This window comes from Eubalaena glacialis, chromosome X, assembly GCF_028564815.1.
Source record: "Eubalaena glacialis isolate mEubGla1 chromosome X, mEubGla1.1.hap2.+ XY, whole genome shotgun sequence".
Taxonomy (NCBI): Eukaryota; Metazoa; Chordata; class Mammalia; order Artiodactyla; family Balaenidae; genus Eubalaena; species Eubalaena glacialis.
The window spans coordinates 6,031,593-6,053,744 of NC_083736.1; the positions used below are offsets into that span (position 1 = coordinate 6,031,593).

The window sequence follows — 22,152 nt, forward strand, 5'->3', positions numbered from 1 at the left end:
AAAAAAGTATATTTTTACCTTTGGGGGCTTCCCTGATGGCGCAGTGGTTAAGAATCCGCCTGCCAATGCAGGGGACATGGGTTCAAGCCCTGGTCTGGGAAGATCCCACATGCCGTGGAGCAACTAAGCCCGTGCGCCACAACTACTGAGCCCGCGTGCCACAACTACTGAAGCCCACGAGCCACAACTACTGAGCCCATGTGCCACAACTACTGAAGCCCATGCGCCTAGAGCCCGCAAGCCACAACCACTGAGCTCACGAGCCACAACTACTGAGCCCGTGTGCCACAACTACTGAAACCCGTGTGCCTAGAGCCCATGCTCCACAAGAGAAGCCACTGCAATGAGAAGCCCGCTCACCGCAACCAAGAGTATTCCCCGCTCACCACAACTAGGGAAAGCCCGTGCACAGCAACGAAGACCCAATGCAGCCATAAATAAATAAATTTATTTTAAATAAAAAAAAGAAAACTTGTTTTCACCTCTGTTTTTCTTACGGCTGATGGACATGGCTTAGCAATGATGACACAGAAGATCTTTCGGAAGCACCCCTGATCTTTGCTTTGTCCAAGTGGAGTGGCGAGTCACCTCCTTTGAGCCGTGATTGTGGCTCAAACATTCAGTCCATAACACTTAGTCTTTAATGAACTTTAGTCACTAAAACAAGACTCCAACACCACTGTCAACAGGAAAAATGCCTCTCAGAAACCAAGCAACCATACATTCTGCATCTTCTGTATCTGACCCCTCCTCTGGATGACAGCCACACAGCCACTGGCCTTCCTTCCCTGGGTGCCCAGCGGTTGCTGTGCTGAGCCATTCCTTGCAGGGCTGATTCACTCTTCCTGACGACATTGTCCGTCAGAAGTCCACACTGCTCATCCTGTGCCTTCTCCCTTGGTCCTTCTCAGACTTGTGCTTTGTAGGACCGCAGGGGAGAGCTCTGAGCGTGCTTCCTAATCCAGAAGTGAAGGGGGTTAACACCCCTGGGACAGCCCACAGTCCGTACGGCCTGAATGCTGTTGGATACAGTTGATCCTTGAACCACATGGGTTTGAAATGCACGGGTCCACTCATCCGTGGATTTTTTTCAATAATAAATACTACAGTATTACAGGATGCCCGGTCGGTTGAATCCAGGGATGCAGAACCTCGAAGATATGGAGGATCCATGGATACAGAGGGCCGACTGTAAAGTTGTATACAAATTCTCCACTGCTTGGAGGGTCAGTGCCCTTAACCCCTGAGTTGTTCAGGGTCAACTGTAAATGCTCCACCCGAAGGTGAAATCCCAAAAGCATATCTATACAGACCTAAGCAGATAGGGGAGGATTAGCCCCATTTATCCACAACGCTTTCCATTCTTTACCCTGATTCCTGAGATCACCACCTAAATAAGCCACCTGCACAAAAGTTATTTTTTGAAGCTTTCTTTTGGGAGGAACCCAGGATGACTATTTCTTTCTTCTTTCTTTCTCTCTTCCTTGTTTCTTTCCTTCCTTGCTTGCTTCCTTCATTCTGTCCCTCCGTCCCTCTCTCCTTCCTTCTTTCTTCTCTCCCCCTCTCTCTGTGTGTCTATCTATCTAATCTATTGTGTAATCTATCATTTTATCTAGTCTATCATCTACCATCAAACATGAAGAGATACAGTGACTTCTAAAGAGTTATTTTAAAGGAATGTTTGTGTATTAAAGGCAACTTAATCTGAATCAGTAAAAGCAAATAATTTCTAATCAGTGATTCTTCTTTTAGTTACTAAAGTTTATTAAAGACTAACTGTTATGGACTGAATGTTTGTGTACCCCAAATTCTTCTGTCTGTGAGCCAGGAGGAGGGTCCCCACCAGAACCCGACCATGCTCGTACTCTGATCTGACTTCCAGCCTCCAGAACTGTGAGAAATAAATTTCTGTTGTTTCTGAACCACCCAGTATGTGAGGTTGTGTTGTAGCAGCCTGAGCTAAGACCCCGAACTTCTCTGTATTTGAAGGAAGGTGACATGGCAGTTGTAACAGGAAAATTTGAGTAAGTTCAGGAACCAGAAAGTAAATGACGCAGCCTCCTTAAAATGTGTCTGATTAGAAATATTCCATGTGTCTGTTGTTTAAAGAAATGACACAAGTCAAGCAGGATGATCTAAAGTGCACTCTGTGCCCCACGTTACCTGGAAATCTGCTCCCTGGCCTGAGTGAGCTATGAACAAACTCTTCCACATCTCCTTAATCAAAAACACAGCCCCATGTTATTTTCATAACAATAGTGCTGTGACGTTCCTTGCTGCTTGTTTTTTCAGTTTTCAGTATACATCAGACAACTTATTTGATTTTTCGTCAGATGATGAGCTCCCTATTACCTCTAGTATAAACATGGCCCCTCAGATAAGTCCAAGTCCAGTTAGATCATCCTTGGCATCTTCCTATATTCAATGTTATGTCTCTAAGCTCATCAGAGAATAGCATCCAGTTCCATAGGACGAGCATATGTTCCTGGCTTAACCATCTGCTAGAACTTTGTCACTTCTGTTTAACAGTGATTGGACAGGCAGCTCCGGTACATGAGGTCATTTAGCATAAGTCATGTCCAAAGAGTGGCCAGTAAACCTCCTGGGAAAGAGATGGATGGAAAAGACTTTAGATTTGGAAATGGTTCCACTCCCCGAGCTATTTCATCAAACCATTTATTCAGCCTACACTGAGTATCTTTGAAATAGATTCTCTCGAGTGGCTCTCAGAAGGTTATAAGCAGCTATGGGCAACATTGTGTAACTCTCTCTCTCAATCAATGTGGGCAGACACTAAGAAGAAGAAATGCTAGACGCTGGCAGAGTTTAAACATAAATGAGTTTATGTGTTTATGTGATTTACTTGATAATATAATGCAACGGGTGATTTCCAGATCATGACTTTTAACTCTTTCCACATGTGTGGGCACTAGGTATGTCCAATATTTCAAGGAATCCTGCTGTGAATCTTCTTGTAAAGTAGAACGTCATTCTACGAAGTAAGTTATCCATCTCTCTCGATAAACTTTGGTTTTGTTCTTCTATATTTAATTTTTTTTAAGGAAGAGCCACTTCAAAAATTAATTTGATTTTAAGAAGCTCAAGCTTATTTTCCATGTTGTTAGAATCACAGCTTTCAGCTTGCTATATATGGCAAAGAAACAAAAATCTCTACTTTTGTAAAGAGAGTGTAATTTGAAAGATGATTAAATTGATGATATTTGATCAGTCATCAGAGTAATGGAGCTTGTACATACTCTCTCTCAACCATGCGCTATGAGCCTGCCATCATGCGTCCAGTTGGAAAATGTGCGCGTGGATTTGCTTACATTTGAACGTGAAGTTATCTGTGAAGATACACGTGGTGATTGGCAATGATCTCATAAATGCTAAGAACTTTTCCACCCAGAGTACAATACTCATGCTGGAATTAGATGTATGGAAATGCTCGCATATGTCCTGCCAAACAGTATGCATTACAGGCAACATTTACTGGTTACCAGCACGGTGTGTAGAACGCACATACTTGGTTTGTGAAAATCAAAAGAGGGGAAGAGACCTGAATTGGCCAGCTGGCACAGATTATAATTAGAGCAAAATCTCTCTTGCTCATCAAAACAAAATAAACTCACAGCTCCTTAGTTAATTGTATAATTGTATCCATCAAGATCCAATCTAGTACTAGACTCAATAGAGAATACCCTTCACGGTTGTCTGAGATTTGTAGGTTGCTGAATTTTTAAAGAAATTCTGCAATTTTCAAATCTGTAGGGCTCTGCCTGAAGTTTTTCTCCTGAATTCACTATTTCACTGTTCTTGTTTGGGATTTAAATTCTGTAGTTTCATTTGGAGTTCAAAACCTTTCAAAGACTTTTGTCAGTGAATTAAAATAGCATAAAATCTGTCGTTTTTCAAATATACGCATAGATATATATGTATTCTCCCTCGCCCTCACCTACTGATTTATACCTATATCTATATGCAAGTATCTCTGCTCAGAGAAATACTTAAAACCAAATATTGGGTCAGTTGTATTTAAATGATTGCAAATGGCTTTATTTTAAGTGGAACTTAATCACATTACCCTCAGTAGAAATCTTGGTAGGACTCAGTTCAGTGGCGTGGGCTTCTGCATAATATTGAGTCTAGGATGTAAGAGTCGCCAGACCTAACCTTGACACACTCACACTGCATGGCTTTTATACTTACTGTCTACATTTTGTGCAACTTTGGACTTGCCAAAGTAATAAAAAACAAACCTCTTCCCCTGCGTAAAGCTGTCAGGGACTTGCTGTCACCTACAGGGCAAACCTCAGGCATGTTGCCGTTGTGTAAAATTCTTGAGGATGAGGAAAGCTTACTGAGTGGTTTCTTTTCAACACTAGCCCTACTCCCATCCCCCGCCCCTTCCTGCCACGTCTCATATCAACTTTGCCTGAAAAATCCAAGAACTAGATGGCAATACCATACACGGGAAGCCTCCTGGGATGTGTTAATCAAGGTATTTCCTGTATCTGGAATCCTATTGCATTCTCTTCTTGGCGAGACCCTACAAAACCCAGCTCAAAATCACCTGACCCTGTCACAGGAGCCTCTAAGCCGAGTCAGTCACTCCCTGCTCTGTTTTCCCGTGACGTCTCATTCATTAACAAGAAGATATGTCTGTTCCTGCTTAACAGCTCTTCATAGCAGGGCAAGAATTTCAGGTAGACTTACACTGGGGATCTGTGTCTGCAGTTCTATCGCTTTTGTGTCAAATCAACTGAATGATGTGGTTGATTGGATCATCCTGCTGCAAGCTGTACAAATGGGAAGTGCAGTGAAATTGTTACGGTGTTGACCTCTTGCATGGAAGTTTGCTCACCATGAAATAAGGCCCAGATAGATCATAATCAAATGTCACAGAGTTGTCATATTTTAATTTCAATTAGCACTGAAATGTAATGCAGTTGAATGTAATGCATTATAGTGCATTGAATGTAATGCAGTTGAAATGTAATGAAATCCAAACAAGCTACATGCTATATTATAGGTTCAATTTTTTTCCAAAATATATATAAAGCTATAAATATGCATCAGTGGCAGGACTCTTCCAAGGGTGAATGGAGTGGGGCTTATCAGCAAAGGGCCAGTGGGAGTGATCTGAGGGGCACACAGAACAGTCCCCACAAAGGATACATTTTCCCTGTCTGGTGGGATCCCACCAACGTTTTTGAGGCTTTATGAGTACATACTTGCCTTTTTAGTAAAATTCACGTAGGCACTGTCACCTTATTAAACAGAGTCGGAAGCTGAAAGTGTGCGGGCCATTCAGGTACACTGGGACAAAAGGACTTCTCACTTTTTTTTTTTTTAAAACCCTGAAGCAATTTTATAAACTGGCATAAAGCAGAGAACCCTAAAGTGGAGACCTATGACAGCAGAGCTGCTGAGGTTGAATTGGAAGGCCCACTCCATTGTGTGCATGCAGAGTATGGGGTGGGTGGATGGTGGCCCTTGTGGCTGATGGGCAAAATGGCACCTCGCCGGCACTCCTTTGGGTGGTCGTGGAGACTACTCTGTGCAACCCTATGCCTCCTTCGTATACAACATGGAAAACCACCAACTCCAGACTCACTTCTTTATTTTACCTGAGGCAGAGGGAGTCAGGGAGTTGCCTAAGGCAGGCATCCTCAGAAAATGTTCTTGGGGACAGAGAGTGGAAAGAAATCTTATTATGTTATGTATAAAGCATGACATAATACAGTATATAAACAGATGCAGGGATATCCATAGTATTAGAATTTCACGGGGTGTTTTTTGTTTTGCTTTGTATTTTTTCCCATACGTCCTTGTTGGTTATCTATTTTAAATGTAGTAGTGTGTACATGTCAATCCCAAACTCCCAATCTATCCCTCCGCCCACCCTTCGCCCCGCCGGTCACCATAAATTCATTCTCTAAGTCTGTGAGTCTGTTTCTGTTTTGTACATAAGTTCATTTGTATCTTTTTTTTTTTTTTAGATTCCGCATATAAGCAATATCATATGATCTTGGTCTTTTTGTGCCTGACTTACTTCACTTAGTATGATAATCTCTAGGTCCATCCATGTAGCTGCCAATGGCATGATTTCATTCTTTTTGATGGCTGAGAAATGTTCCATCGTATACGTGTACCACATCTTTATCCATTCATCTGCCAGTGGACGTTTAGGTTGCTTCCACGTCTTGGCTATTGTAAACAGTGCTGCTCTGAACATTGGGGTGCATGTATCCTTTTGAATCATGTATTTCTCTGGATATATTCCCAGGAGGATTGTAGGATTGTAAGGCTAGTCAATCAGGGGGTGTTGATTAGGAGAAAAACATTTCAAAAATCTCTTTGGAGGGCGATAATGGAAACAAGTTTCTTTGCTGGATAGAGTAGCGGATGGGGTAATGCTTGATGACGCAGAGGGTAAGGTGCAGTGAGACTGCCAGCTGCTTGGAGAAGTTGGTTTGATGGAGATAGAGAAGCAGTGTGCCTGTGGTCTCCTAGGATGAAAATGGAGCTCGTGGGTTGTGCAGTTCTGAACTGACGCAGAGGAAGACACTTTGTCTTTCTCTAACGCTGCCGTCACACGTTACATCTTAAGGCCTTTTCCTAACCCTTAGAGACAACTTGACCATACCCTATTGCTTTCCAGACATTTCAAATTATGGAAACGAGTCTCATTTTTTTGTGATGAAGTCTTGTTTTTCTGGTATTGAAAGGTCCCGCCCGCTTTCAAGTTTGGGTCCAATACTAAACGTCTCTTCTTCCCCCAGCCTGTGGCCCAGGGACCCACAGAGGGAAGGGTATAGGGTTTGACTCTTCCCTCTGCCTCCTTCTTTAAGAACCTTCATTTTGTTACCTGGAAGCCTTTGAGCCATGGGGCCGATAAATTCTACATTAGAATGTAGAATTCTGCAAAACAGAAGTGTCCAACTATACCCCAGCTAAGTAAACTTCTTTTTAAAATTGTTCAGTCTAACACATAGGGTAAGTTTTTTTTTTGAATGAAAATAGAAGTGCTCTCTTTGTCATGCAAAAATAAGTTAGGGTTCCATCCTAAAGTAGCCCAGCCTGCCTCTACAGGGCATACAGAAGGTGGAAAGGTTTGGCATCTCTGATCTCGCAACTCTGGTCCGCACACTTTCCTTTCTAGCCAGCTGGTCCCTAGGTCCTTCAGAACCCAGCTCCTCTCAGGTGGTTCTCTGAGATAAGAGATCTTTTTCTCTTCTGTGAATACAGCCAGTTATCCACGAAACAAAACATTCTTTGGTCCTGATTTACCATGTAGAGAACTGGCATGGCTGCTGCAGAATCCTTATACACTATGTAAGTAATTAACTATCATCCGTTGCGTAATCCATCCCACTGTCAAGGCGGAGAAATCACTCTCATTTCTGTTTCTTGATCTCTTGGTTGCAACACAATTGACGCAATCTGAAATGTTCCGTAAGCTTATTCCAGTTGAAACCTACCTGGCGAATCACTCCTTGAATTAGCAGGATGGTTTTCAGAGACTAGAAGAGTAGACCTTTCCCAGTGGAGACCCATATCCACCAAGGGAGCCTATGAATCTCTTTGGAGAGGGTCTTGGGGAATAAGACGATGCGTGTGTGCTCTGGCTTCTTCTCAGTTATTTATTTCATAGCAGACTCTCTGTGTTTTGTATTTCTGCAAGTAAAGAAAGCCTGCCAAAAACTCTAATTTTGAGGAGATATAAATGAATTGTTACAGATGGAAAAAAGAAAAGTCATTTTCTTTAGGGAAAAAGACATTTTACTTCCAAATAAAAAGTGAGTCTCCTTTTTCTTATGAAAAAGAAAAAAAAAAAAAAATCAGTGTAGACACAACAGCCAAACTGCTGTCACCCACGTCACCCTTGGAGGACCCCTCCCAGGACTGTGCGTGTGGTCGCCACACAGCAAGGAGTTCTCTGTGATTACAACAGAAGGGGGGGGTCTGGCGAACCCTGACTATTCTCCTCCGAGTCCTCATAAATCAAATCCGGTTTCTCTAAGATCATGGCACGGGAGAGGCCACGCTCAAACAGACCTGATGGAATGCGTGTTTTGTGAAATTGAATCACTGCAGCTTGAACATGTTCTTAAATGTACACGTTGAATTAGAATTGTTGAATTGTTGAATTGAATTGTTCTAATTAGCAACCTGCCAAGCTTCATTGTCGATGGGATAAACGGGTTACCGAGGTTTCCGTGGAGTTTTTATTTTTTTAAGGAGGGGTGTGTGTGTGTGTTTACTGTTATTCGATTTTTTAATCTCTTCAATATTTATGGCAAAGGGCGTTGCCTCCCTATTGCAAATGGTCCCCATCAGCAGACTCTCTGCTAATTAGAGGTCCTCTTCCAAGGGACTATTCAAAGAGGTAAATTTCCATTTGAAGGAAAAAGTTCTTCCGGGGATCTTGGTCAGAGACCTAAAGGCAATAGATGTAAACTGCTGCTAAGTCTTTGTCCTTTTCCTGTTTTGCAGGTATTCTGGCACCAGCAGGGCTCTCCTCCTGCCCCACTCTCTGGAAGATTTCACATTCCGGGCACCTCATCTTCCTCACCCAGCAACGATGCTTTGTGTCTTGATCCCAGTTGAAGAGCCTGGCACACAAACAGCCTAGGCTGTTCATTCCTGGAGCAATTTTACATATGCAAGACTGAAGCCAAGACTGGTGTCTTCATCCCGGACGTGCCCGGACGTGCTGGTTCACACACATTCTGGTACGTTGAGAGGTAGGATTTGAACACGTGTTTCCGATCAGTAAGTCTGCTCTTGCCCACAGAGCTGCCTCTTTGTGGCAGTTCCATCATCCAAGTGGCTGTTTAATCCAATGATGTTTGTTTCGTCCAACCGGAGTTCTTCCAGTGGGCCAGTGATGGCATCACCCACCCACCCGCGTGGTGCTGTTGGCTGTCTGCTGGGGCAGGACCACTGCCAGGCCTGACACGGTCCCTCACACTGACTCCCAGACTCCCCAGCCAGCGGCCCTGGGCTGGCACCCCGTTGCAAAGGAAACCCTAGAGCTCTGCCTTGTCACCGGCTGGAGATTTTGAGTAGACGTTATGCCCTCCGTGCTGGCCAGGCTTCACAGAGTTCTTGGACACTTTGGTGAAAGGTGCTAGAGAAATGCCCCTTTCGTTTGCCACCAAGATCAAGGTTATGCAAATGAATATTACTTAAGGTGTATCGTTGGGACCAGAAACGGCGTGGAGTAGTATGAAGAGGTAGGGGCCGAGGATGAGTGGGTTGGGGAAAAACAGTTGGATTCGGTCCAGGAAGCAGGAGGTGGCGCTATGAAACGCGCAGGACGTGTGCCAAAGGCAGGGCCGTCTCCTGCGTGTCGATGCTCAGATACAGGAGTACAAGAGGAGCCCTGGAGGGCGGAGGTGGGTGGAAGCAGCAGACGCTGTTGCATGACCTTACGCAGGGCCGCTTTTAGAAGAACTGGTAGCTCACCCCGGCCTCTGTTGCTCAGAGTAGCAAAACATAAAAGTCAAGTCTAAAGCCTGACCCACATTTGGTACTTTTTCCCTTTCCACCCTATTTATGGTTTTTTAGTTATCTTTACTTTGCCATTTTCCTTTGTTCCAAGAACAATGTCACCTTTATTCCATTTAAATTGTACCTTAGAATTGAATACCAAAGATAAAACTCATAGGACCATGATAATATTCTTAGGATCCCGTCACCTAAAGGTATAAATAGTAGGCCATCCACGTTGATTTTCCATTATATCCTTACCTGTATTTGGGATCCAATTTTCAATAAATTTTCTTCTCCAAAGATTATCAGAAAATGTAATGTTTAATAAATTACCTGCCATCCTGATGGAAGGTAATTTATTAAATTAAATCCTAGTTGGGAAATTCTCAGCTGAACTTTGGTGAATATTATATAGAAAATATGTAGTTGATTCTCACAGAAGCGCACTGACTCATGATGTCTTTTGCTATGTTTACTTTTCTCTGAAATAATACCCATTGTGAGAGGTATGGAAACACGGTGATTTGCTTTTTGTTGAATTGTCTACATGGGGGATGGGAAAATAACTGCCATTTGGGAAGCACCTCTAATGCTCTGGGCTAGATGTAGTTCTACCTGTTTGAGTCCTGTCAACAATACCAAAAATACAAGATGCAATTACTAGCTGGAATCTGAATCTTTCACTGGTTCCAAAATCCCTGTGTTCTCCCTGCTCTGCAGGGCTCAGTATAGTTTCCTGTAAAGGGTCAGATGGTAAATACATTAGGCTTTATGAACTGTACGGTCCTTGTTTCAACTACTCAGCTCTGCTGGGGTAGCGAGTAATCATCCAGAGATATGTGACATGGAAGCAGCTAGGTGTGCCTGTGTTCCAATAAAGCTTTATTTACAAAACTAGGTGGGGGCCCATGTTTGCTGTAAGAGCCATCATGATCCGTCCCCTACACGATACTATAATTTTTCTCCAGCAGAATACACTTTTTTTCCCCTCTGATCTGTCCACATTTTCCATCTTCGCATCATGCTGCTGTGTGGAGAGTGGCTCTTTCCCCCCGCATTGCTGTTCCTTGTAAATCCCAAAGTATGAAACCACTTTCATAAGTTTGTGCCACCACCATCCTTCATGGCAAGATTAGTCTTATGTCAGAAATGTATTATCGTGTTCCAAATTGTCTCTTAAACAGACTTCATTGTGGTTCTATTTGGCATGACCCTGGGAGAGATTAGAGAACTGGAGGGCTCATGAAAATGTGTGTTTATTGCAAACACAGGGTGAACGAGTCATGCTCAGGGGTCAGAACAGGAAGTGGCTACTGTTGGATGAAAGATTCTGCAGGAAAAGATGAAAGATGCTTCATGGCTCTGGGAGTGGAGAAAGAGAAAAGAGGCCAGTCTTGTCTGCAGCTGTCACGGTGAAAAGTTCCAGGTATGCAGCTCCTTTTGATGTGACGAAACACTGTTTTGTAAATTTACATAATTCAGGGAGGCATTCGAATTGGCCCTTTTTCTGCTCCTCTGTTTTGCATTTTGAGAGTCAAGCGTTTGCAACAAGGTAAACCTCCTACAGAATAACGTGAAGTGGCCGACGAGGCTCAGTGTGAAATGTTTGTCTGCCTGTCACTGTTCCATCCCCTCCAGTGGGAGGAGAAGGTTCCTCTGGTCCATGATGCTCTAGACACCCAAGACTAAACATGCGGAGACCTAATATTCAAATCAGATTTAGACTTGAAATCAAAAAGTCGGGGGAGAACAAAGTCCAGTCACTTGTTTGTGTCCAGAAGTGGAAGGTCTTGATGGATTCCGTAATTTTCCTTCAATTCATCTCTCCCAAGCAAACAACGTGGTTATTTCTTTCAGTTTATTCATTTAGCTTTAACATCCACTGTTGAGAACCTAGTGTTCTCTGTGGCACACAAACTCCCGTTCATTAAGTTTAGTTAGACTGCGATGACCCTAATGGTGACTATTTGGTGAGTGCTTGTTAAGTGCTGAGTGGTGCTTTGAAGATGTCCACGAATGATCTCATTAAACTTCTCTGTATAAATATGGGATGGGTGCTCTGATAACTGTTGTACAAACAATGCCAGTCAGTTGCTCAAAGTCACTGATTTGAATCAAAACAGTTGAACCTTGTGAACCCAGAGCTGTAAACTTGATATCATAGTCAAGAGAATTAGGTGCCTGGGTCATAGACCTTGGTGTATCAGGGAGCCGTGAAGACCAAGGGAAGCAAAGAGCTTCTGTGCTTCTGTTCCACCAGGTTGTCTTTGGATCAGAGAGTTGATTCTGAGGAGGCTAAAGTCACTATGGGAAATTGTATCAGTTAGCCGTGGCTGTGTAACAAATTACCGCACACTGAACAGCTTCAAACATGGTCCCAGTTTCCATGGGTCAAGAGTCTGGGCGTGACTTGGCTGGGTCCTCTGCTTGGGTCTCACATGGTCAAGGTATGTGGTGGGGTGTGTTGTCATCTGGAAGCGTGACGAGGGAAGGATCCACTTCTAAGCTCCCTCAGTTTGTTGGGGGAATCTAATTCCTTGTGGTTGTAGAGTTCATGGCAGAACTAAAAGGGAATACAGAAGCTTCAAGGTAACCTTGTGGTTGTGACTTCAGGAAGAAGCTACCACTCTTTCAGTGAGCAAATGAAGGGAAAAAGTTGGATAGAAGTTAAAAGCACAGTTTGGGGGGAAAATATGAACATATAATGGGATCTATATCAATATGATTTACATAAACATGAAACCCACATAAAACGCTACACACTTCATAAAAACAGATGAGCAAATAACTCCTGTGAAACATATTACATAGTTTCCAACATTGGGGTGAGGAATAGTGATGAAAAGAAACACATGATAAAGAGCCAGAGGATCTTTACCTGGACCAGTGGTGATGATGCCCCGTGATCTGACCAGTGTGGAATATAATTCACCCATCCTTCCCCACCAGAGACTCAAAAGGGGAGAAGGGGCTGTGTTTTAAAGTATTAGTTAACATGTTTTCCCAAAAAGGTCATTAAAATAAAAGTAAAGAGACAAAAATCTTCCCCTGTTGATAGACTTAAACAGTTAAAATAGACTTGTTTTGGTGACCCAAATCATTGTTATATGGAATATTGCCGACCGTAGGTACTCCTCACCCCAGCCAGACAGCCCAGTGCTTCTCAGGGCTGGATAGTTACTTTGTACATGATTAACTGTACTCTTTCTTCCATGCTGATGCTATCACGATTCCTTTGCTGTTAGTCTGGGCCGGAAAGGGCACAGAGAAGCAATTTTCCTTATAAAACTGAGAGTTACAAAAAATGAATATGTGTTGGCAAGTGTTGAGAGGAACTTCTCATCAGAAATTCCAGGCTTGGAAACCAAGTTCTGTGTCCAGGCTTTATCATCCTTACACGTTAAAGTCATTGCAACTGCATTTGTTGATGCATTTGTTATGTGTAATGAGGCTCCTCTCCTTCCACTGTATGGGGGAAGGCAAATGAAGCAAAAGCGAACTTTGTCAGAATCCCAATTTGGTGATAAGTACATTCTTCAAGTAGACACTCAGGCGTCTCGTTTTCAACCAGCCCTGACTTCCTAGGCTCTCTGTTCTGTGATGTTGAGTCGAGCATCTTCATGAGCCTGTGACCTCATCACCAGAAAAGATTTGGTAAAGGGAGTGAAGAATTCTTGTCTGTGTTTTTCTTTCCTAACAGAAGCTCAGAAGCGATGAGTCTATTTGAACTGCTCTAAATCCTTTTTGTGTGGAACTCTCAGGAAGTGCTGTAGCCGTGTCTCATCATTAATGATGTTTTGGAAACCCAGCTCCGTTTGAACTCCCGGGTCTTCAAAAATGATTGCTTTACCACAGTGACTCCTGTACTAAGTCTAGATGTAAATTAAACAGGAGTTCCCCAATTTAATGTCTGGAAACTAACTGGGGGCCTGCGGAAGCCACATTAAATCTTCCAAACAACTTGTTTATTGCACTGAGTGTTTTGATCTGAGGTTGAAGAGGAAGTGTGGATGGAGAGTGCTAGATTTAATCAACAAAAGTAACTTGAGGGACTAAAGATACTTTCATTACCGGTAAGACAGACTCTTCTTTTGGTATTTCAGTTCAGACATTAGTTCAAGGTGAGAGAAAAATGTCAGCATCCCTTTTTTTATTTTCCTCTGAGAAAATAGTAGGTGTGTGCTTGGCACACTCAACAAAAACTAAGATGAAAGATGAAAGGTCCTCTCTCCAGATAATGTAGCCTTTTTTTTTTTTTTAATTTTGATTTTTTTGTTCATTATGGATTTTTTTTTTTTGCATCTATTTTTATTTATTTGGCCATGCCACACGGCATGCAGGATCTTAGTTCCCCGACCAGGGATCAAAGCCATGCCCCCTGCAGTGGAAGTGTGGAGTCTTAACCACTGGACCACTAGGGAAGTCCCCAGATAATGTAGTCTTTAGTGGGATGATTCCTATGAAAACAAATAAAACCAAAATGATAAGTACTCAGTGCAGGTATATTTAAGGTGAAGAGAAAACATAGGATATACAGTCACAGAGAAATTCACATACAGCTGTGTTTTTTGTTTTTTTAATTTTATTGGAGCATAATTGAGTTGCAATGTTGTGTGAGCTTCAGGTGTACAGCAAAGTGATTTAGTTATACATATACGTATATTCCTTCTTTTTTAGATTCTTTTCTCATATAGATTATCACAGAATATTGCGCAGAGTTCCCTGTGCTACACAGTAGGTCCCTATCGGTCATCTGTCTTATATATAGTACTGTGTGTTCATCCCAGCTCCTGATTCATACCCGCACGCCACGTTTCCCCTTTGGTAATCGTAAGTTTGTTTTCAATATCTATAAGTCTGCTTCTGTTTTGTAAGTAAGTTCATTTGTATCTTTTTTTTAAAATTAGATTCCACATATAAGTGATGTCATATGGTATTTGTCTTTCTCTGTCTGACTTACTTCACTTAGTATGATCATCTCTAGGTCCATAAGAGAGAGTTTTAAGCTAAGCCTTAAGTAGAGAGAGTTGGCCCGGGAAATGCGTCTTAAGATGGCGGGAGACATATCTGCAGTGTCCATGGGAACGGGTCTAGGACCGGAGACTTTGAGATAACTAAGTATGCCGACGGCACGAAGCACATGGGCAGGCTTACAGCAAGCAGGAAAAGGACTTCAGCGGGCCAGTTCATGAAAGATACGCTACACCATGAAAATCCACGTGGACTTCGTCCTCACTGACATAGGCAACCTCTGAGGAGGACTAGCGACTAGCACAGCCATATTCGCATACTCGAGTGGCTGTTCTGTTAACAGTACAGAGGATGGACTAGGGAAAGAGATGGAAGGCCTTGGTAGCCTGGGGGAGCAGAAAAGAGACGACCACAAGTGCCGCGCACGCGTGGGGACAGAGGAGTGAAGAGGCTCGTCCAGTGCAGCCTCTGATCATCCCCACGGAGGCACATGTTCAGGAGGTCTGGCTCACTAGGGTGGTGACCGGTAGGATTCGGTGTGTACCGTGGTCCTCTTATCCTTGGTTTCTCTTGCCGAGGTTTCAGTTACCTGCTGTCATCCAAGGTCGGCAAATGTTCATTGGGAAAGTCCGGAAATAAAGAAGTCATGAGTTTCAAATTGCACGCCGCTCTGAGTAGTGTGGGGAAATCTCTCACCATCCTGCTCCTTCTCCCCGGCTGGGAATCATCCCTGTCTTCAGTGAATCCCCGTTAGTGACTTAGTAGGTGCCTCAGTTATCAGGTTGAGTGTCATGGCAGCGCTCGTGTTCAAGTAACCCTTATTTTACTTTATAATGGCCCCAAAGCACAAGAGTAGCGATGCAGGCAATTCACATATGCCAAAGAGCGTCCATGAAGTGTTTCCTTTCAGCAAAACGGTGAATGTTCTCAATAAAGAAAAAAATATGCTGAGCTTGCTAAGATCAACAGCAAGAAGTAATCTTCTGTCTGTGAAATTGTGAAGAAGGAAAAAGAAATCTGTGCTCGTTTGGCTCTTGTCCCTCAGACTGCAAAGGTGACGGCCACTGTGCATGATAAGTGCTTAGTTAGGCTGGAGAAGGCATTCAATGTGTACAGCAAGATATTCTGAGAGAGCGAGACCTCACTGACGTAACTTTTATTGCAATATATTGTTGTAATTGTTCTATTTTATTATTAGTTATTGTTAATCTCTGTGCCTAATTTATAAATTAAACTTTATCATAGGTGTGTATGTACAGGTGTGTACCTATAGGGTTTGGTACTATCCATGGTTTCAGGCATCCACTGTGATTATTACAGCGTATCCCTTGTGGACGGGGGCACTACGTCATGAACACGACAGCCACTAGAAACGCTTGCAAGTCCATGGTTTAGGCCAGAGATGGTCCCGAGACTAAGGTATTGTGACCTTTCCTCAGCTTGGCCCAAGCAGGGAACACAGGAAGGACGGCACATGTGGGGAAGCGGGTAGGAGTGAAGGAATCAGCCAGGGGTAGGATTTAATGAATGTGAGACCTCTGTTGGGGGTTCGAGTAGAGATGCCTTGTTGATAACTTGAAATATGGATCTAGAAATCAGAATAAAGTCATAAATAAATTTAGAAGTCAGTCATGTATAGGAAGGAGTTAGACACATCTGTGGGCTTACCCACGAATTGGGTAGGAGGGCGAGAACAGAAGAGCAGTGGGGACATCCACTTTTAAAGGCTGGTGACGGGAAGAAGGCTGCACATCCCCACAGAGAAGGAGTAGCCGGGGGGAAGGAAGTGAAAACACTGGGACGGCAGAAACCCCCAGGGCTTGGAAAGAATGGATGCGTCCTGACCAAGTACAGCAGACTCTGGCGAGATTACTTTATTCCAGCCTTCTGCGCACACACTTGTTTCTTTTGGTAGGAAATATACTTGTGATGCCATCACCAATCTTTCCATAAACTCTGGCCTCTGATATGAAAAAAAATGACTTCACTTTTCTTGACCCTGACTCCTTAGAATCCACCAATGCTTGTCTCTCTCATCAGAGCCTCAGTATTGTCAGTCAGAGGTACTTTGGTGTTCAAATCACAGTTTCTGCGGTGTTTAAAAAGTCAACCAGATGGTCAGCGGGCTTCTGTACTGACCTGTTTGACCTCTCACATTAAATTTCGAGCTGATGTAGTTTCACATTCACAAAAGAAAGGTATGGATAGGCAAAGAAACAGACTATCAGTTATTTTCACTTTTTGCAAATGATTGATTGAAAAATAATTCTTGAGGGTATTATGCTTAGTGAAGTAAGTAAGACAGAGAAAGACAAATATTATATGTTTTTACTTATATGTAGAATCTAAAAAAATAAAGCAAAGGAACAAATATAACAAAACAGGAACAGACTCACAGATACAGAGAACAAATTAGTGGTTATCACACGGGGAGGGGCAAGATGGGTGAAGGGGATTAAAAGGTCCAAACTGCTAGGTATAAAATAAATAAGTTACAAGGATGTAATGTACAGCACAGGGAATAGAGCCAATATTTTATTATAACTTTATATGGAATATAATCTATAAAACTCTCAAATCACTATGTTGTACTCCTGAAACTAATGTAATATTTAAGTAAAGTATACTTGAATAAAAAAGTAGTAATTCTTGAGACCTACACCCGCCCAGATTTTGGACCAGGCAGAAGGGACACAGCCATGGACGAGCTAGTCTCAGTCTAGCCCTCATCGAATTATTGTCTCCATTTAGCTAGTTTGGAATCCTGAGAGTAACACTGATCTAGTTTGGGTTTTCTCACCAGCAGAGCCCAAAGCAAGGATTGCAGTACAAGTAACTTTCTGCAGAGGTAACCTCAAACTTGTGGTGAAAAATTTGAGTCCCTGACACTTGCTTTCCCAGCTTAGGTTGGGCAGGTGATGCTCTGCCTTCTTGTTCCAGCTTTCACACTGTAAATAGTGTCCTTTGTGCTGTCTAGTTAGTGCCATGTTATGGAACTTTGTGCCTTATTTGAGTGGTTTTGCTGTTTAAAATGACCCCCAAATGTAGTGCTGACGTGCTGTCTAAAGCCTGGTAGGTGAACGGAAAAGTGAGACACAAAAAAGGGTCCCATAAAGGGTGAGTTATTGAGTACTTTACGCTGAGTCCCTCAGGGGAATACTCTGAGGGTATTCGCAATACACGCCTGCAGGAGCTCTCTGAGGTGGGAATCAAACCACAGTGTTTGTGCAGCACCTGTGTGGGGAATGGGAGTGAAGGACCTCTGTCCTCTGTCGGGAACAAAGACATTTTCCTCTGTCCTTCCAGGCTCTTCTGTCTGGTGTAAGAATTAAATTGACCTGAGACAGATCAACAGGAGAAAAATCAAAATTTAATACCATGTATACATGGGAGAGACCCGGGAAAACTCAAGTCACTCGCCAAAATGGCAGAACCCCTCCGCTTAAATACCGTCTTCAGTTAAGACAAAAGAGCCTGCTGGGGTAGTGGTTTGGGACCTCAAAGGGGAGGAAGGCAGTTGCCATGGAGACGGAGGAGCAAGTGTTTGTAAACAAGTGTTTGCTGGGCCTGCAGAGACAGGGGGACACAGAGAGGGATTGTAACAGGCAGACTTTGCTGGGTTCCTCCCCACCTACACACCCAGTTCACAGTATCGTTATCTAGGGTGACGGCTCCCTTCCTGGGGCAGCTCCTCTGTCTACATTCCTCATGCAGTTAGGGGAAGGTCAGACGTTCTTTTTGAGTCTTTCGGGCCTCGATTGTTCTCGGCTAGAAATAATCCTCATGCCAAAGAGGCAAAGCTTTGGGGGTGGCCAGCTTTGCTCCCCTACGCAATCTAGAAGGAGTGAGTTTAGTGCGTGTCCAGTGGAGTTAGACAGACCTGGCTTCCAGTGCAGCCATGCCGCTGGCTGGTGTGGGGCACTGGGAAAATTCCTCGCCTTCTCTCAGCCCGATTTTCCTCGTCTGGGGATTGGGGCTGTAAAGGAGAACTCAGTTAATGCCTTCATACAGTGTGGTTGGTTCCTTGCCTGACACATGGAAGCAATAAAAGTTTTCTTTAATCGTTAATATGATTACCCATTCCTTCCATTGAAATCTCATTACCAGCCCCTTCTCATTAGTGTTTTAACTATTTCCTCATTCCTTGGAATCTTTCACAAACATTTTTCTCTTCTTCCTACCACAACTCCCTTTTACCTTTCTAACTCGTGACTAGTATATGTTTCCAAAAGGATGATCAGAGCAAACAGAGAGGTGGAAAGGTCAAAGAAATGGTGCACAGAAAAGATATGCCTGCATCCTAAAACCCCACTGAAAGCTAAGCATGGTGAATAAAAATAGACCTACCGTATGCCTCACCGTGAAATTTCTGAGCACCAAGAAGAAAGAAAATATACCTTTAATCTGATTCAAAATTTTGTGTCTGCACTAAAATTTACATGTAACCCCAAAATCAGTGCTCGCAGTCCTTTCACTGGCATTGGTAGACACGCACACGGTGGTGAAAGATTTGTGTCACCAGACACACACTTGCCCAGCTGGTCAGGCAAGACACACTGTGTCTTCTTGTTTCAGCTCCCACACTGTAAACATGAGCCTGCGCTTGTGGTCTACTTAGTGCCCTGTTTTGGCATCCTTGTGGTTTATTTCAGTGATGTTGCTGTTTACAGTGGCCCCATGTGTAGTGCTATAGTGCTATCTGATGTCCCTAAGCACAAGAAGCCCGTGGTACGCCTTATGGAGAAAATGCGTGCGCTCCATAGACTTCGTTCAGGCATGACTTACACTGCTATGAGTCCAGTGTTAAGGAATCAACAATATATGGTAAATAAGGTGTCTTTCCAAAGAAACACAGAATAAACAAGATCACACATGTATTGATCAGTTGATGAAATGTTGTGACCAGAGGCTCTCAGGAACCTAACCCTGTGTTTCTCCCCTCGTAAGCGGCATTCAGTATCCGCAAGTTCATTGCTCGTGAAGAGTTCGTAGCACATCACTACCAGAATCAATGGCATGTGTATTTTAAATCCAGACAGGACACAAAGCAAAGCAAAACAACTCAGAAAACTTACAACAGAATCAAAGCCAAACTTTTCATACGCAAGACTTCCTCGCAAAATACGGTGGCACAATACCTGCACTGTTCTGAACGAAAATGATATCCAAACTATAATGTGGTACCCACTGAAGTAGTAGGACGGAATAATGAATGGCTGTTGAACCCAAGTTCGTGTGCCTGATGCACAGTAAGGCCAAACAAACGCACGTGTCAGAGTTGGGAGCAGAGACAGGATTGTTGCAGGCCAAGCAAGGAGAATGGGTGGCTTGGGAGTTGGGAGCAGAGACAGGTCTGTTGCAGGGCCAAGCAAGGAGAATGGGTGGCTTGGGCTCACAAGACCTGAACTCCGTGATAGTTTTGGGGGAAGAGTTTTTATAGGCAACATTTGGGGGGAGGGCTGCAGGGTGTGAAACCTTCCTCTGATGGGCAGGTGGGGAGGTAACTGGGTGGTGTTCTGGGAATCTCAAGTCATCAGCCTTCTGGTTCCAGTGAGTCAGGGGTCCACGTGCTTGTGCTCAGCCTGAAGTTACCATCCTCCGCCTGGGTGGGGACCTTTTTTCCTGTAGAAGAACTCAGAGATGTATTGTTATGTATGTCCTTTGAGGGGGAACCAGGACCCTGCTTTACTGCTACACTGTTGTTTCTTGACTGCTCCTCCCTTGTTTCTGCATTCCCTCCCTTCCCTACTTAGTTATCTGCCCTTTGGAACTCAGGGAAGGTTTAGGAGGTGGGAGCCTTTTTCCTGCAAACAAGAAATGGGGACATGGATAGGCTTTTGTACCTGGGAGGGCCCCTCAGGACCCTGCTTGGTTTCAGTCTCCTCTTTTCTTTTTTTTTTTTTTTTTTAATAAATTTATTTATTTTATTTATTTATTTTTGGCTGTGTTGGGTCTTTGTTGCTGCGCACAGGCTTTCTCTAGTTGTGGCTCGCGGGCTCTAGAGCGCCGGCTCAGTAGTTGTGGCACACGGGCTTAGCTGCTCCGCGGCATGTGGGATCCTCCCGGACCAGGGTTTGAACCCATGTCCCCTGCATTGCCAGGCGGATTCCTAACCACTGTGCCACCAGGGAAGTCCCAGTCTCCTCTTTTCTCTGATATTCCTCCCCTTGGTCTTGAGGGGAGCAGTTATTGGTCAAGACAGGGAATACAGTTTTGGATAGAGAGGTTAATCGTAAACTCAGCAGAGGAGCTCAGTTTTAGGGGGATCAGTTTGAGAATCATAAGTTGGCTTTAGAATTGTGCGCCCAAATTCACTGATACTTCCGTTCAGAAGGTGGAGCCTGATCCCCTCCCCCGGGCTGGGCTTAGTGACTTGCTTCATAATTAACCCAACAGAGCAGAAGTGACGGTGTGTGAGTTCTGAATCTCGGTTATATAGAAGCATTGCATATTTCATCTTGGTCTTTTTGAGTCTGTTGGGTCACTTGCTTTGGGGGAGGCCAGCTGTCCCGTGAAGAGGCTGCCCTGGGGAGGGTCCCCCTGTGGTGAGGAACTACCGCCTTCTGCCCGCAGCCAGCAAGGAACCGAGGTCTCCTGTTGCTTGCCATCTTAGACGCGGATCCTCCGGCAGAGTCAAGCCTCCAGGTGACTGCAGCCCTGGCCAATGGCTTAAATGCAGTTTCATTAGAGACCCTGAGCAAAAACCACCCAGCTAGGTGACCTCCACATTTTGACCTTCAGACACTGTGTGAGATAAATGATCGTTGTTTAAGCTGCTCAAACTTGGGGGTTATTTGTTATGTTGTTATGTAATGATAGATACCACCTTCCATTAATCCTTTCCAAGTATGGGCTTCAATAAAATGACTAAATCAGGAGAAGAGAAGCTTTGTAATCTAAGAAACTTAAACATAGAAGAGTGATGCACGTTAATGTCGGTGACAAGCAGCTGTGTTTGGAGCAGAAGGTCGGGGTCTCAGGAGCGAGAACTGTAGTTTATGGAAGGAAAAAATACCCTGTATCCTTTTGTATGTGATCAGGAAACACGGGAGAGTTTTTGAAGGCCGGGGTCTCAGGAGCGAGAACTGTAGTTTATGGAAGGAAAAAATACCCTGTATCCTTTTGTATGTGATCAGGAAACACGGGAGAGTTTTTAAATACGATAAATACACAGAAATTAAGAAGAAAAGGAAGATAGTTACAAACCTAAGAATGTAAGATACATTCTACGAAAAAAATACCATATGATAAAAAAATTGTCTGGTGCAGAAGTAATATTTATAATGCTGATGTTTATCATGTTTACTGATTTTTCAGTGCCTAGAATTAACCTACCTATTAGGCACAGAAAATACAATTATAGTTCCAGAAATAAACATGGACGATATCAGTAGTGGTGGGATTCAAGCAAAGGAGAGGTGATAGGACTTTTTAGGGGGGGCTTGGGAGAAGGTTAGGGAAAATTTACATCCGTATCTGCTGAAGTGGTGGTCATAAGCCACCCTCTACATGGATTTGGGTAGTGGCCAAAATTTAAAGTTATATAACTAAAGAGTTACTAAAATTATTGATTTAACTAAATCGTGAGGATTATGGGAGAGGAGAGGGTATAATATCAATATAAGGAAGCTAGAAAAGCTGAAAGTTAGTAGTCTCTATCTCAAGATAATACATCAAGAA

At 43.5% G+C, this 22,152-nt stretch overlaps 1 long non-coding RNA gene across 1 annotated transcript in view; it reads left to right on the plus strand.

Annotated features, from left to right (window-relative positions):
* The first annotated feature begins 8,717 nt into the window (after positions 1 to 8,717).
* Positions 8,718 to 22,152, plus strand: part of LOC133082242 (uncharacterized) — a 150,579-nt gene continuing 137,144 nt past the window's right edge. Inside the window, exons 1-2 of the long non-coding RNA XR_009698928.1 lie at positions 8,718 to 8,750; positions 10,773 to 10,927. This is a non-coding gene — a long non-coding RNA (uncharacterized LOC133082242). The remainder of the gene's footprint in view (positions 8,751 to 10,772; positions 10,928 to 22,152) is intronic.